The following is a 13,804-nucleotide window of genomic DNA, read 5'->3' on the forward strand; positions in this document are numbered from 1 at the left end:
AGGGGGACAGCGCATGCATGTTTGTGTGGTTTTGGATATTTAGAAAAGTGTGTGTGTGCTTGGGTCCAACTCGGGCCTCATAAACACCACCATGCGGGTAACTGCTGCCCTAATCAGGATAATTGATCTGAGTATTTCCAGCCAAAACAAACTCATCTGATATTGACAAGTCCTGAAAGCATTTAAATGAAGCAACAGGGAACTTCCTCCGAGCTGGCCACTGATGTGTTGGCAAACCTCTGATCATAGTCGCGGGAAGTAGTTTGGGGGTGCTGCAAAAAAACTGCAGAAAAATAATGCCCGCACTGAAGACGTCTATATTGGTCTTCTAATGCAGGATTAGTAATGGCCCAGTGCACTATTTTTGTGAAAAAATGTCAACTAAATATATTTGGGTGTTTACCAATTTTTTAAACTTGAGTCTGATAATTATCTGAACAAAAGAGTTACTATGATAATACATAAATATGTGCTTGATATGTTTTCCAGTTTCTTGACATACTTTGCTAGTGCAACGTATTTCTATGTGAAAACTGAAAAGTTTATTCTTCTTCCATTTTAGTAGACACTCTTATACAGAGCTACTTCCAGTAGGGAGTGTATACATTTTCATACTGGTACCCTATGGGAATCAAACCCACAACCCTAGCATTGCAAGCACCATGCTCTACCAAATGAGCCACATCATATCATCACAAACCACTTGATGTCTCAATGTATTCAATGACTTTATTGGTCATGGTTTTTCTTCATGGTGATGGAAAGTCTACAGGTACAACCATAGATGACCAGCCTATGTACAGTGCAGTAATGCACATTTTCATGAAGTGTTGTTTTAAGGATGGTAAATTACTACTGCACAAAAAGTGGTTGTTTTCCATGTTATTTGATCAAGAAAAATATTTAATTTGATGTGGATGTTTTGTGTCTGCCCATAACTTTGCATCTTTAAATGTTTGAGGACAGGGTTTTGTTCTTTCTGGATTCCATTAGAATGACAATAACAGAGAAATGGACAGGCAGGGCCATCCTTGGCGTTTTTCCCGCCATAGGCCAGACCAAAAAAAATATGCCCCTGCAAAAATCTTAGTAAGCAAAACGACTTCAGACGTTGAAGTTGGGTTCTGAATGAAAGGTGCACTACTTTTGTGTTATTTAATACATTTTTTGTTTTTATTCAGATTTTTCAGGGAGGGCTGCAGCACCCCTACCTCCCGTGGCTATGCCTCTGATCAGCTTAGTATTGTTTGATTTCTTCATTGTAAGACAGGCAGCCATTAACTGGACTATGTTTGTTTACAGACCCTACTCTGGCTTTTCTGTGTCATCGGCCATTTTGATTCTCTGTTTTGACTTTACTGTTTTATTTCAGCTCTGCTGGTACTTCCTTCAAATAATCGAGTATACCTGGCACAAAATGGTGCATAGTGATGTTTATACAGTAGTTAGTATCATCATCAATGCCCACAGAGCTAGCCTTGTGCTGTGTTGGTGTTGGCATACCTCTGGTATACCTCTGTATGTTTCTTCTCTTATCAGCTTCGTTTTTTTCTCATAAGTCCACCATCAGCTACAATAAAAACCCTTCAAAATTCTTATGTTCCATCTAATGATTTTCCTCTCGTATATGTTAACATCCACTTACAGTTACATTACCAATGCTTGCACACGGCAGTTTCTCCACGCTGGGGGAGTGATATGAGCCTGGTGTCTGAATATTTTCCCATTGTCTCATCTCACCCTGCAGTGACAGGCAGACACAGCCAGGCAGGCTCTGGGATGACTGAGCCTGTTCTCTCAGCATGGGAGGAGCAGTGGGGGGCTGGGGAGAAATATACAGTGATCCCCACATACAGATAAATGCACGTGCGCGCAGACACATGCAAACACACACACACACACTTTATAATAAATGCACAAATACACATATTACGGATATCTTTTCTCAGAAATACAGCCGTTCATGTTTTAAATATGATTCTGTATATTCATGTCATTGTACAGACTCTCAATTAAAATTTTAATAACTAATTATGGTAATGTGGTCCTTACAATCTTTTTTCCACCCTGTATCTTTTCATCAGGCTGAAATCCCATTGAATAAACCATGCCCTGTCCTCTCTTTCTCCCTCCAAGAATCTCACATGCAATGAGAACATGGCTGATATGAATCTGGAAATTCTGCATAAAATATATATACATATATTTTTCAGTACTAGTCTAAAGTTTAGACACACCTACTCATTCAAGGCTTTTTCTTTATTTTTTACTATTTTCTACATTGTAGAATAATAGTGAAGACATCAAAACTATGAAATAACACGTATGGAATTATGTAGTAACCAAAACAGTGTTAAACAAATCAAAATATATTGTATATTTGAGATTCTTCAAAGTAGCCATCCTTTACCTTAATGACAGCTTTGCACACTCTTGGCATTCTCTCAACCAGCTTCATGAGGTAATCATCTGAAATGCTTTTAAATTAACGGGTGTGCCTTGTTAAAAGTTAATTTATGGAATTTATTTCCTTCTTAATGCGTTTGAGCCAATCAGTTGTGTTGTGACAAGGTAGGGGTGGTATACAGAAGATAGCCCTATTTGGTAAAATACCAAGTCCATTTTATGGCAAGAACAGCTCAAATAAGCAAAGAGAAACGACAGTCCATCATTACTTTAAGACATGATGGTCAGTCAATCCGGAACATTTCAAGAGCTTTGAAAGTTTCTTCAAGTGCAGTCGCAAAAACCATCAAGCGCTATGATGAAACTGGCTTTCATGAGGACCGCCACAGGAAAGGAAGACCCAGGAAGACCCTCTGCTGCAGAGGTAAAGTTCATTAGAGTTAACTGCACCTCAAATTGTAGCCCAAATAAATGCTTCACTGAGTTCAAGTAACAGACACATCTCCACATCAATTGTTCAGAGGAGACTGAGTGAATCAAGCCTTCCTTGTTGAATCGCTGCAAAGAAACCACTACTAAAGGACACCAATAAGAAGAAGAGACTTGCTTGGGCCAAGAAACACAAGCAATGGACATTAGACCAGGGGAAATCTGTCTTTTGGTCTGATCTGCCGTGTCTTTGTGAGATGCAGAGTAGGTGAACGGATGACCTCTGCATGTGTGGTTCCCACCGTGAAGCATGGAGGAGGGGGTGTGGGGGTGCTTTGCTGGTGACACTATCTGTGATTTACTTAGAATTCAAGGCACACTTAACCAGCATGGCTACCACAACATTCTTCAGCGATACGCCATCCCATCTGGTTTGAGCTTAGTGGGACTATCATGACCCAACACACCTCCAGGCTCTGGAAGGCCTATTTGACCAAGAAGGAGAGTGATGGAGTGCTGCATCAGATGACCTGGCCTCCACAATCACCCGAACTCAACCCAATTGAGATGGTTTGGGATGAGTTGGACCGCAGATTGGAGGAAGAGCAGCCAACAAGTGCTCAGCATATGTGGGATCTCATTCAAGACTGTTGGAAAAGCATTCTAGGTGAAGCTGGTTGAGAGAATGCTGTCATCAAAGCAAAGGGTGGCTACTTTGAAGAATCTAAAATCTAAAATATATTTTGATTTGTTTAAAACTTTTTTGGTTACTACATGATTCCATTTGTGTTATTTCATAGTTTCGATGTCTTCACTCTTATTCTACAATGTAGAAAATAGTAAAAATAAAGAAAAAGCCTTGAACGAGTAGGTGTCTCCAAATATTTGACTGGTTCTAGTTCTAGTCCTATGATTTTGACTGACTTAATTCATTAAAGGATTTGATTTGATTTGGTAGATTCCTATTCCTTCCCGACACTGTTGCCCCTTATTGAATGAGGACATATACAGTATTTTCCGAAGAGCATATCAGTATTTTAAGCTTATTCAGTCATCAATGCTCCTCTCAAAGCTACATTAGAGATTTTTTCAATCACTTTGGTGCTATTCTCTCAAGTATGTGGTGAATTTCAAAAACTTCAACCCAGCAAGTCTCATATTCAAAGCGCATTATTGTGCATTTATTTAGTTTGAAGACATCTTTCACCCCACAACCATTGATTAAAAATATAAGTTTAGAGTGAAATGTCATGAGATCATTGATTTAATAACCAAATATTTTCAATTGAGTTATTTTAACGACCAGTTCACCCAATCGCAAAAAAATACAAGATACAAGGTTCTACCAGCATATTTTGTGTTATTGACATAGCCCTGTTCTGTTCAACGTTCTCTACATACATAGTACTCCAAATGATCCAAATTCATGTTAAGTTCAAAAGAATACAAGGAAAACTATTCTGACACCATACAAATCAACAAGGGTTTGGAACTTAAAGCCAATTATTTCAGAATCATCTTTTTTCAGATAGAACCTTATAGTCCCGAGCGCTCGATGATTGAAAATTGCCCTTTGAATGTAACATGCTACGGTATTGTAAATTACAGTACATTATACTGTTTTGACATTAGGCAATACACTTGCACTAACCATTCAAATTGACTGAACATCAAATGTCCATCATTCTATGGCATTGTGATCAAAGGTTTGATAATTGATGCAAAAAAGAAATGTATTGTTCAGATATAATTACAACATAGGTGCACTGTAATCAAATGAAATGAATGAATGAAAGAAACAACGTTCAGCAGACAGTAGTTTGCATCAAGCCTGTCTTGAGCATTTGGCCATAGGTTCTCATCAACAGCACAGTAAATGTCCTCATCGTTCATGCACCTGGTGAAAAACCTTTGTGCATGACGCATCCAAGCCGGACATACTGCAGGTCTGGACTGATGCCATTGCATGTCTCATCCATGGCCTGAAGGAGGGTGGCATGCTCATGGGGATGGCAATCGTGAAACTTTCCACCTGTATTGTAATGATCATGTATTGTATTTTACTGTATTGTATTGTACTTACGTATTGTAGTGGTCCTATATGTGACTCAATTCGTATGGCAGTAGCAATGCCAGAGTTGTGGGTTCAATGGCCGCCCGAACAAGGAGAGGAACCGACTTCGGCGGAAATCGTGACAACTATGGTTTGCAACTGCACATGGGGACAAAGATCGTACTTTTTGGAGAAATGTCCTCTGGTCTGATGTAACAAAAATAGACTGTTTGGCCATAATGACCATCGTTATGTTTGGAGGAAAATGGCGGAGGCTTGCAAGTCAAAAAACAACATCCCAACTGTGAAGCAAGGGGGTGGCAGCATCATGTTGTGGGGGTGCTTTGCTTCAGGAGGGATTAGTGCACTTCACAAAATAGATGGCATCATGAGAGAGGAAAATGATGATAAACGTCCGACATCAACTGTATAAACGTTTCAGGTAGCCTTCCACAGGCTTCCCACAATAAGTTGGGTGTATTTTGGCCCATTCCTCCTGACAGAGCTGGTGTAACTGAGTCAAGTTTGTAGGCCTCCTTGCTCGCACATGCTTTTTCAGTTCAGCCCACAAATGTTCTGTTGGATGGGCTTTGTGATGGGCACTCCAATTCCTTGACTTTGTTGTCCTTGAGCCATTTTGCCACAACTTTGGAAGTATGCTTGGGTTCATTGTTCATTTGGAAGACCCATTTGTGACCAAGCTTTAACTTCCTGACTGATGTCTTTAAATGTTGCTTCAATATATCCATATAATTTTGATACCTCATGATGCCATCTATTTTGTGAAGTGCACCAGTCCCTCCTGCAGCAAAGCACCCCACAACATGATGCTGCCACCCCCTTGCTTCACAGTTGGGATGGTGTTCTTCGGCTTGCAAGCATCCCCCTTTTTCCTCCAAACATAACGATGGTCATTATGGCCAAACAGTTCTATTTTTGTTTCATCAGACCAGAGGAAATTTCTCCAAAAAGTACCATGTTTGTCCCCATGTGCAGTTGCAAACCGTAGTCTGGCTTTTTTATGGCGGTTTTGGAGCAGTGGCTTCTTCCTTGAAGAGCAGCCTTTCAGGTTATGTCAATATTGGACTCATTTTACTGTGGATATAGATACTTTTGAACCTGTTTCCTCCAGCATCTTCACAAGATCCTTTGCTGTTGTTCTGGGATTGATTTGCATTATTCGCTCCAAAGTATGTTCATCTCTAGGAGACAGAACGCGTCTTTTTCCTGAGCGGTATGACCGCTGTGTGGTCCCATGGTGTTTATACTTGTGTACTATTGTTTGTAAAGATGAACGTGGTTTTCTGGAATTTTCCAAGCTGTTTAAAGGCACAGTCAACTTAGTGTTTGTACATTTTTGACCCACTGGAATTGTGATACAGTGAATTATAAGTGAAATAATCTGTCTGTAAACAATTGTTGGAAAAATTATTTGTGTCATGCGCAAAGTAGATGCCCTAAACGACTTGTCAAAACTATAGTTTGTTACCAAGAAATTTGTGGAGTGGTTGAAAAACAAGTTGTGTATGTGTGTATGTAAACTTCCGACTTCAACTGTACATTTTCATTATGTAGGTCTCAAAATCTTTATTAGACAAACCAGATTAAAATCTATAGGTTTAATAAATGGTTTAGTGATGATCAATTAAGAGGAGTCAGATTAAGTAATGGTAAAATTTATTTTTAACAAATGGCAAGAAAATCATATCAAAAGTAATGTGAGCATTGCATTGTGAAAGGCAATGACTTCGTATGAATATGTACTGCAATGTAAAATATGTATTTCTAGACGAAGAAGTGACTGTATGATGTTGTGTGTTGTTTTGCTGCAACTGCCTAGTTGATGATTGGTTTTGAGTTTTGTACTAAGAGTTGTGAAAATGTACCACATACAGTGCTTGTGGAAATTGCACCAAAGCGATTGAAAAAAACTGTTACATGATTTCTATAGCCAGACCCCTCTTACACTGCGGCTGAGACGGCTACTGAGGGAAATAACAGACGACACTGCTGCTGGCTCCAGGGGATCACACACACACACACACACACGCACGCACGCACACGCACACGCGCACACACACACACACACACACACACACACACACACACACACACACACACACACACATCCAGAGATCCTTCCTTTCATACCGGGCTCATTTGCATCCTCATCAGTATGCATGAAATCTCGGGCTGAACTTTAATACCCTAACTGATGCATAATACACTCTAATGAGCATAAAAGTGAGCATGACAATTAAAACTCACATTAATCACTAAACGCTACTCTCAAGGAAGAAGGGCGAGAGAGAGGGGGGGGGGAGGGGGATAGCAGAGGAGCAGTAGAGGGCGGGAGAGAGGGAGATAGGAGAGAGGTAGAGAGATAGAAGGATGGAGGCAAGGGAGGATGCTGGGGATAGGGGATAGAACGCTCTCTGGAGAGGAGACGGAAGGAGAGGAGAAGAGATATGGAAAGAAGGGAGGGAGAGAGAAGAAGTTTGGTAAGAGAGAGAGAGAGTAATAGAAGAATAAAGACAGGCCAGTGCTATGGAGGAGGAGGAGGAGAAGGAGGATGAGAAGGGGAGGAAGATTAAAGAAGGGATGCTGAGAGTTACAGTTAAGCAGCAAAGTGTGTTTAGGGGCTGACAGAGTGGTCGCCACGGGAAAAGCAGGCTGTGTGTGTCTGTTTGTGCCTCCGAAGCAGAGACCAGTCAGCCGAGTTGAGAGAAAGACTCCATTCAAGCATAGCTTATACAGCATACTCTCTCCTCTTCTCCCCCTCCGCTCTTTTCCTCGATTACTGAACACTGTGTGAATCTCTCAGGATGCTTCTATCATGCTCTCCTCCTCTCTCTCCCGGGTAAAATAGATACTCGAAAACGCCACCATTTCCTAATGAAACCATGAAAAGCTGTGCCCAATGTTAGGCCTTGATTCAATCAGATGGAGCTTTGATCCAGCGTTGGCAGACATCTGCACAGCAGACGTGTTGGCGTGTTGTAGGTGTAAACACGCTATAAGCTGACATATCTGTGAGCGGCTGCTCTTGTGCGTGATAAACCACTCCTTTCCTCATCATCCCTATACCGTGTCAGAAGTTGGAAAGTGGAGGCTAACGCGTGTCTTCCTGTTCATTTGGACGGTGGGATTTCAAGCCTACATCAGTCTAAGTCAGGTGTAGACAACAGAACATCACGCATTGTTTGAACTTGTGGGCTGCATTGGTTTTGTCAGAGTAGAGTCTGGGGGTTTCCTTGTTTCCAGTGGCAGTGTCCGCGATAAGTTAACGTGAGGAGCCGCTTGTGGATTTAACAGCTCTAACGCAGTTCCACCCCGTGTTTATGAAGTACTCTGAAACATCCTAAATGGTTCCTCAATCTGACTTGGTGCTTGAGTGTTGTGAAATCAACCCGAAAAACGATCTGAATATTTGTGTTGGTGAAAAAAATATTGGTGATAAACAATCTGAATATTGGTGTTGGTGAAAAAAATATTGGTGATAAACAATCTGAATATTGGTGTTTGAGTGTTGGGAAAACACTTCTTCATGAAAGGGCATTCTGTACTTACAAACAGAGGCGAGGGGGTCTTCTTGGCAAAGAGGATTTACTTCAGTTCAGATATGAGCTGTTTCACTGTGACTTCTGAGGAGAATTCGTTTTCCTACCTTGAGGATTTACCATAATATGTAAATATACATTAATGCTGAACACATTTCATCATTCTCACACCTCACACACACACATCCCCACACACACATCCCCACACACGCACACACCGCTGTTATCTGCGTCGAGGAGCTCACTTGGCTGAATCTTTCATTTCATTTTCCACTCTGGTCTTGTTGGATGCGTTCACACATTTGCATTTTGAGATTTGTGCCAAAATATGCAGTGCAGCCAGCAAAGCATAAAAACACACTTACTCATTGTACAGACACACACACACTCACACTCACACACACACTCACAGTCACACTCACACAAACACACACACACACACACACACACACACACACACACACACACACACACACACACACACACACACACACACAAGGAATCCCTTTGTTACCATTGTCTTCATGATGTGTGTGTTGCTAACGCCTCATTATACAATTCCAGCATGTGTCCGTCAAGACAGAGGCATTACCAACTCTCTTTTTCTTCTCTCCGCAATAGGCCTCGACACCCAGACACACACACAGACACACACACACACACTTCATAACTTAATTACCATTTCCCCTGCAGAGTCGACACATTTTATACAGTATTTGACCCTCCTTTGTCCTTCTCTCTCCTCACTGCAGATCTGTCAATGCATCGAAGTGTGTGTGTGTGTGTGTCTGGGTGTGTGTGTGTGTGTGTGTGTGTGTGTGTGTGTGTGTGTGAAGGGAGGGGTTGGGGCATAATAAAAGCCACATCTGCATTTCCATAAATCAGAGGGCAGATTTGTCCTTTCCAGCAAAGGGGCCCAAGAGCAAGGCCCCAGGCCTAGTGTGTGTGTGTGTGTGTGTGTGTGTGTGTGTGTGTGTGTGTGTGTGTGTGTGTGTGTGTGTGTGTGTGTGTGTGTGTGAGTTTGGACCTGTTATGGCCTCATAAGCCATTGTCACAACAGCCACGCGTCATCATCAATTCTGCATGCAGTTTATGTTTTAAACATATTTTCTCTAGCCCCTCTTCCTTCCATCCCTTCACCCCTCCCTGCCTCTGACTTCCCCTCTACCCCTGCCCCTACCCCTGCCCCTACCCCTGCCCCTGCCCCGTACCCCCTGCACTCCCACAGACAGAAACATAGACAGCACACACAATATGAACACATGCAGCCATGCCTACACATTCTCTCTTGTCTTTCTCTTAACTTCTCTCATTTCTCTCTTGCTGTCCCCAGCTTATGCTATCTCTCTTCTTTCACTCTCATCCCACTTTCCCTCTGTGATAAGTGATAGAGGAGTTGGTTGCTATGGTGACCTGGCCTGCCTGCTGGCCCCATCTTATGACTGATAACAGGTTGGTGGCAAACCAGTCCCACCATGGACACACAACAAACCCAAAAAAATCACTGGCACACACTGTCCATACAACTTCAGCATGGGGGACAACTGGACACCAAAGAAGATAGTGAAAGAGAGAGAAAGACACATAAAATAGAGAGATAAAGGCAGAGAGAGAGAGAGATAAAGGCAGAGAGAGATAAAGGCAGAGAGAGAGAGACAACCACCTCACCTGACGTGGTGGATTTACCGCGGTGAAACCGAGCCCTTTTGTTGGTTACACCGACAGACCCAAAGGAGCCAGAGATAAAAGAGAACAAGAAGAACAGAATAAGAGAATAAAGAGAAAGAGAAGAAGAGAGAGAGAGGGCTCTGTTTGTTCTCTCACTGAATAATAAAGCATGACGAAAGGCAGCAACAAAAAGTGATTGTGCTGGTGGCTGATACAGGGATGCAGCGCTTCAGAAAGCTGCTTAAATTACAGATGAGTAAGGAAACATCTTTTAAGTGTCTGTTAAACATTGATGATAACTAATCTACTGGGGAAGCAGACAATGTGAGGGGGAGCTACAAAGACCTGGCTCACTGTTTCACCACCCAAGAGCCAGCCAGGGTACAGCAACTGGAGGGTTGGTGTGTGTGTGTGTATGTGAAAACTCCTCTCGCACCGGGCAATGCTCCAAAATGGGCAATAACTGATCCGCACAATCCTATTGAACCTTTTTACCTCCTTATGAAATGTTTATGTCAACTTTTTAAAACTCTTTAATTGGGGAAAACAAATGACACGCAGAAAAAGATTGTATTTAAATTCCCAGAATATATGGAAACATAAATGTATAATGCATCTGACTGGGGGAAACCGGGGTGTAGTGTGAATAATTGACAGCGTTATATTGTATTGCAGTTGGAAACTCCTCAGCTACGCTAGTTCAAAACGCTGCTGCTCATTTCATTGTTGTTCTGGTTTTTTTTCTTTCTTTTCATTAAAGCCTCAGGAACATAATTGAAAGCATTGTGCATCTCTAAATATTTCATTTCCTCCCCTTCCTCCTCCTCCTCCTGTTCGTCCCTAAGATTCACGGTGTGAATGTTTGCACCCCGAAAAAAAAGGGACGTGATATGAGTTTTTTCCGCTGGTTAAATATTTACGTCTGAGTGTTTGAGGCGGCGAGGCAAAGCCCTAGCTGGCAAACTAATATAAGATGCTAGGGCAGGGAGAGAGGCAGGTCTGAGAGGGACATTAGAAATGTATTATACAATATATTATTTACATAGAGAGCACCCATTAGGATTCATAGGCAAAGGCTCTCTGGGGCGAGAGGTAGGGACGGAGGTGAGACAGAGAGTAAGGTGGAGAGAAGGAGGGATGGAAAGAGAGAGGGAGGGAGAGAGAGTCCTGCAGACACACGGGTCAGAAATGACACTTCACTCTGTTTTAAGTTCAAACCGGCAGAAAGATAGAAAGCACGACTTGTAGTAGCAGAAGCAGCAGCTCAGTGGCAAGCAAAACAACCTCCAGAGGAATCAGACTCATAGGGGCTGAGAAGTAGAGGAGGGAACAGATTTGGGATGGATGGAGGGAAGCGGAGAAAGATGCCCCCCCCCCCCCCCCCTCTCGCTCGTCTCTGTCAGCCACTCTAGCCTGGCAGGCAGACAGAGTTCATGGTCTCTATGAAAATATGATAAATTCAATCAGGGGCTGCAAATTTCATGAACCAGACGTCTCACTACTGAATTTCTGAACGGGGTGTCAAAACAATCTCTTCTGTGACGTCTGACACACCGTGGCAGGCACTGAATCAGAGGACAACGAGAACCGGCCGAGGCCTGACCTGAAACCCTTTCCACCTCACTCGTATGTATTGCCCCTCTCTCATGCTTATCGGACACCCCCTCATCCCCTTCCCCCCCTCACATCCTCATCCCTACACACCCCTCACCCCTCATCCCCTCTCAGCCCTCTATTTTGTAGCCACGTTGGTACGGTTCTGTTCAGACGGCCCACTGTGTCTATGATTCAATTTCTATTTTCAATAGAGAATCCAACAGAGAGAACTCCTTTTTTAAATGTACGCCCTTCCTTCGCTTGCAGGGCACCCATGCTAATGGGACTGGATATGCCTGGAGGGCAGCAGAGGGTGCTCGGTGGCCAAATCCTCATCTCTCCACTCTTCCAAAAGAACCCATTAATATTTCACATTTATGCAAATAGCCTTAAATAGGGATTAATTGCCCTAAATCAAAATGCAATTACCGTTAAACGCTGATTGAAAATAGGTGAATCATTACAATGACAATGTCTCTGAGAGAAATGAAAACGCAGCTCTTAAGTGGGACTGAGTGGCAGACACAGACAGTTAACAAAAGAAAGGATTTTCAAACATTTAGATGAAAGTACCCAATTAATGTTCCAAATCTTTATTTTCTGTAAAGGAACTAACCTCCCTACTACCCTCCCTACTAACCTCCCTACCAACCTCCCTACCAACCTCCCTACCAACCTCCCTACTAACCTCCCTACTACCCTCCCTACTAACCTCCCTACTAACCTCCCTACTACCCTCCCTACTAACCTCCCTACTACCCTCCCTACTACCCTCCCTACTAACCTCCCTACTACCCTCCCTACTACCCTCCCTACTAACCTCCCTACTACCCTCCCTACTAACCTCCCTACTAACCTCCCTACTACCCTCCCTACTAACCTCCCTACTACCCTCCCTACTACCCTCCCTACTAACCTCTCTACTACCCTCCCTACTAACCTCCCTACTACCCTCCCTACTAACCTCCCTACTACCCAGTGTACTCACCGGTCTGCATTTGTAAGAAGAAATAAGAAAGCAGAAAGACATCATTACAAATGAGTACATTCTAATTATAGCTTTTATATGCATTTTCACCTAATAGTCTCGTGATTTCAGGTGCAGAAGAATGAAGACATTTACAAGTAAGTATTTGGATATTTTGATTTGAAAGCACATGTAGTTGAGTTTTGGAATGTATTTGTAAAATAGAGAAATCCCCTCCAATAATACTCAAATACACAGATCATGTTAAAATACTACCATGCACAGGTCTGCTTGCACGCTTATTTTGTAGTATTTAGTAGGCTATTTATAGGATATTATGGGAAAAAATACTCCAATAGAAGTAGTTGATTTGGGCCACATTATTTGAAAATACTTAAATACACAGAAAATCAGTATTTAAATAAAACACCATCAAAAACACATGTATTTGAACCCAGGTCTGATGACCACAGAGATAAACTCTAAAAACGTCACTCTATGGTGAGTTCATTCTCTATATCAGTGGCCTTTACCTGTGGAATAACTACCTATTCTCTCAGTTGTCACACTGATGTGATGACAGTGGAGTAGTTTGGGGAAGATACACCAGAGGGGAGAGAAAGAGGGAGGTCACAGGGGCAGAGGGAGAGGTAGAAGGAGGTCACAAGGGGAGAGAAAGAGGGAGGTCACATGGGGAGAGGGAGAGGGAGAAGGAGGTCACAGGGGCAGAGGGAGAGGGAGAAGGAGGTCACAAGGGGAGAGAAAGAGGGAGTTCACAGGGGCAGAGGGAGAGGTAGAAGGAGGTCACAAGGGGAGAGAAAGAGGGAGGTCACAAGGGCAGAGGGAGAGGTAGAAGGAGGTCACAAGGGGAGAGAAAGAGGGAGGTCACAGGGGCAGAGGGAGAAGGAGGTCACAGGGGCAGAGGGAGAGGTAGAAGGAGGTCACAAAGGGAGAGAAAGAGGGAGGTCACAGGGGCAGAGGGAGAGGTAGAAGGAGGTCACAAGGGGAGAGAAAGAGGGAGGTCACAGGGGCAGAGGGAGAGGTAGAAGGAGGTCACAAGGGGAGAGAAAGAGGGAGGTCACAGGGGCAGAGGGAGAGGGAGAAGGAGATCACAAGGGGAGAGAA

Source organism: Oncorhynchus mykiss, chromosome 5, assembly GCF_013265735.2.
Source record: "Oncorhynchus mykiss isolate Arlee chromosome 5, USDA_OmykA_1.1, whole genome shotgun sequence".
NCBI lineage: Eukaryota > Metazoa > Chordata > Actinopteri > Salmoniformes > Salmonidae > Oncorhynchus > Oncorhynchus mykiss.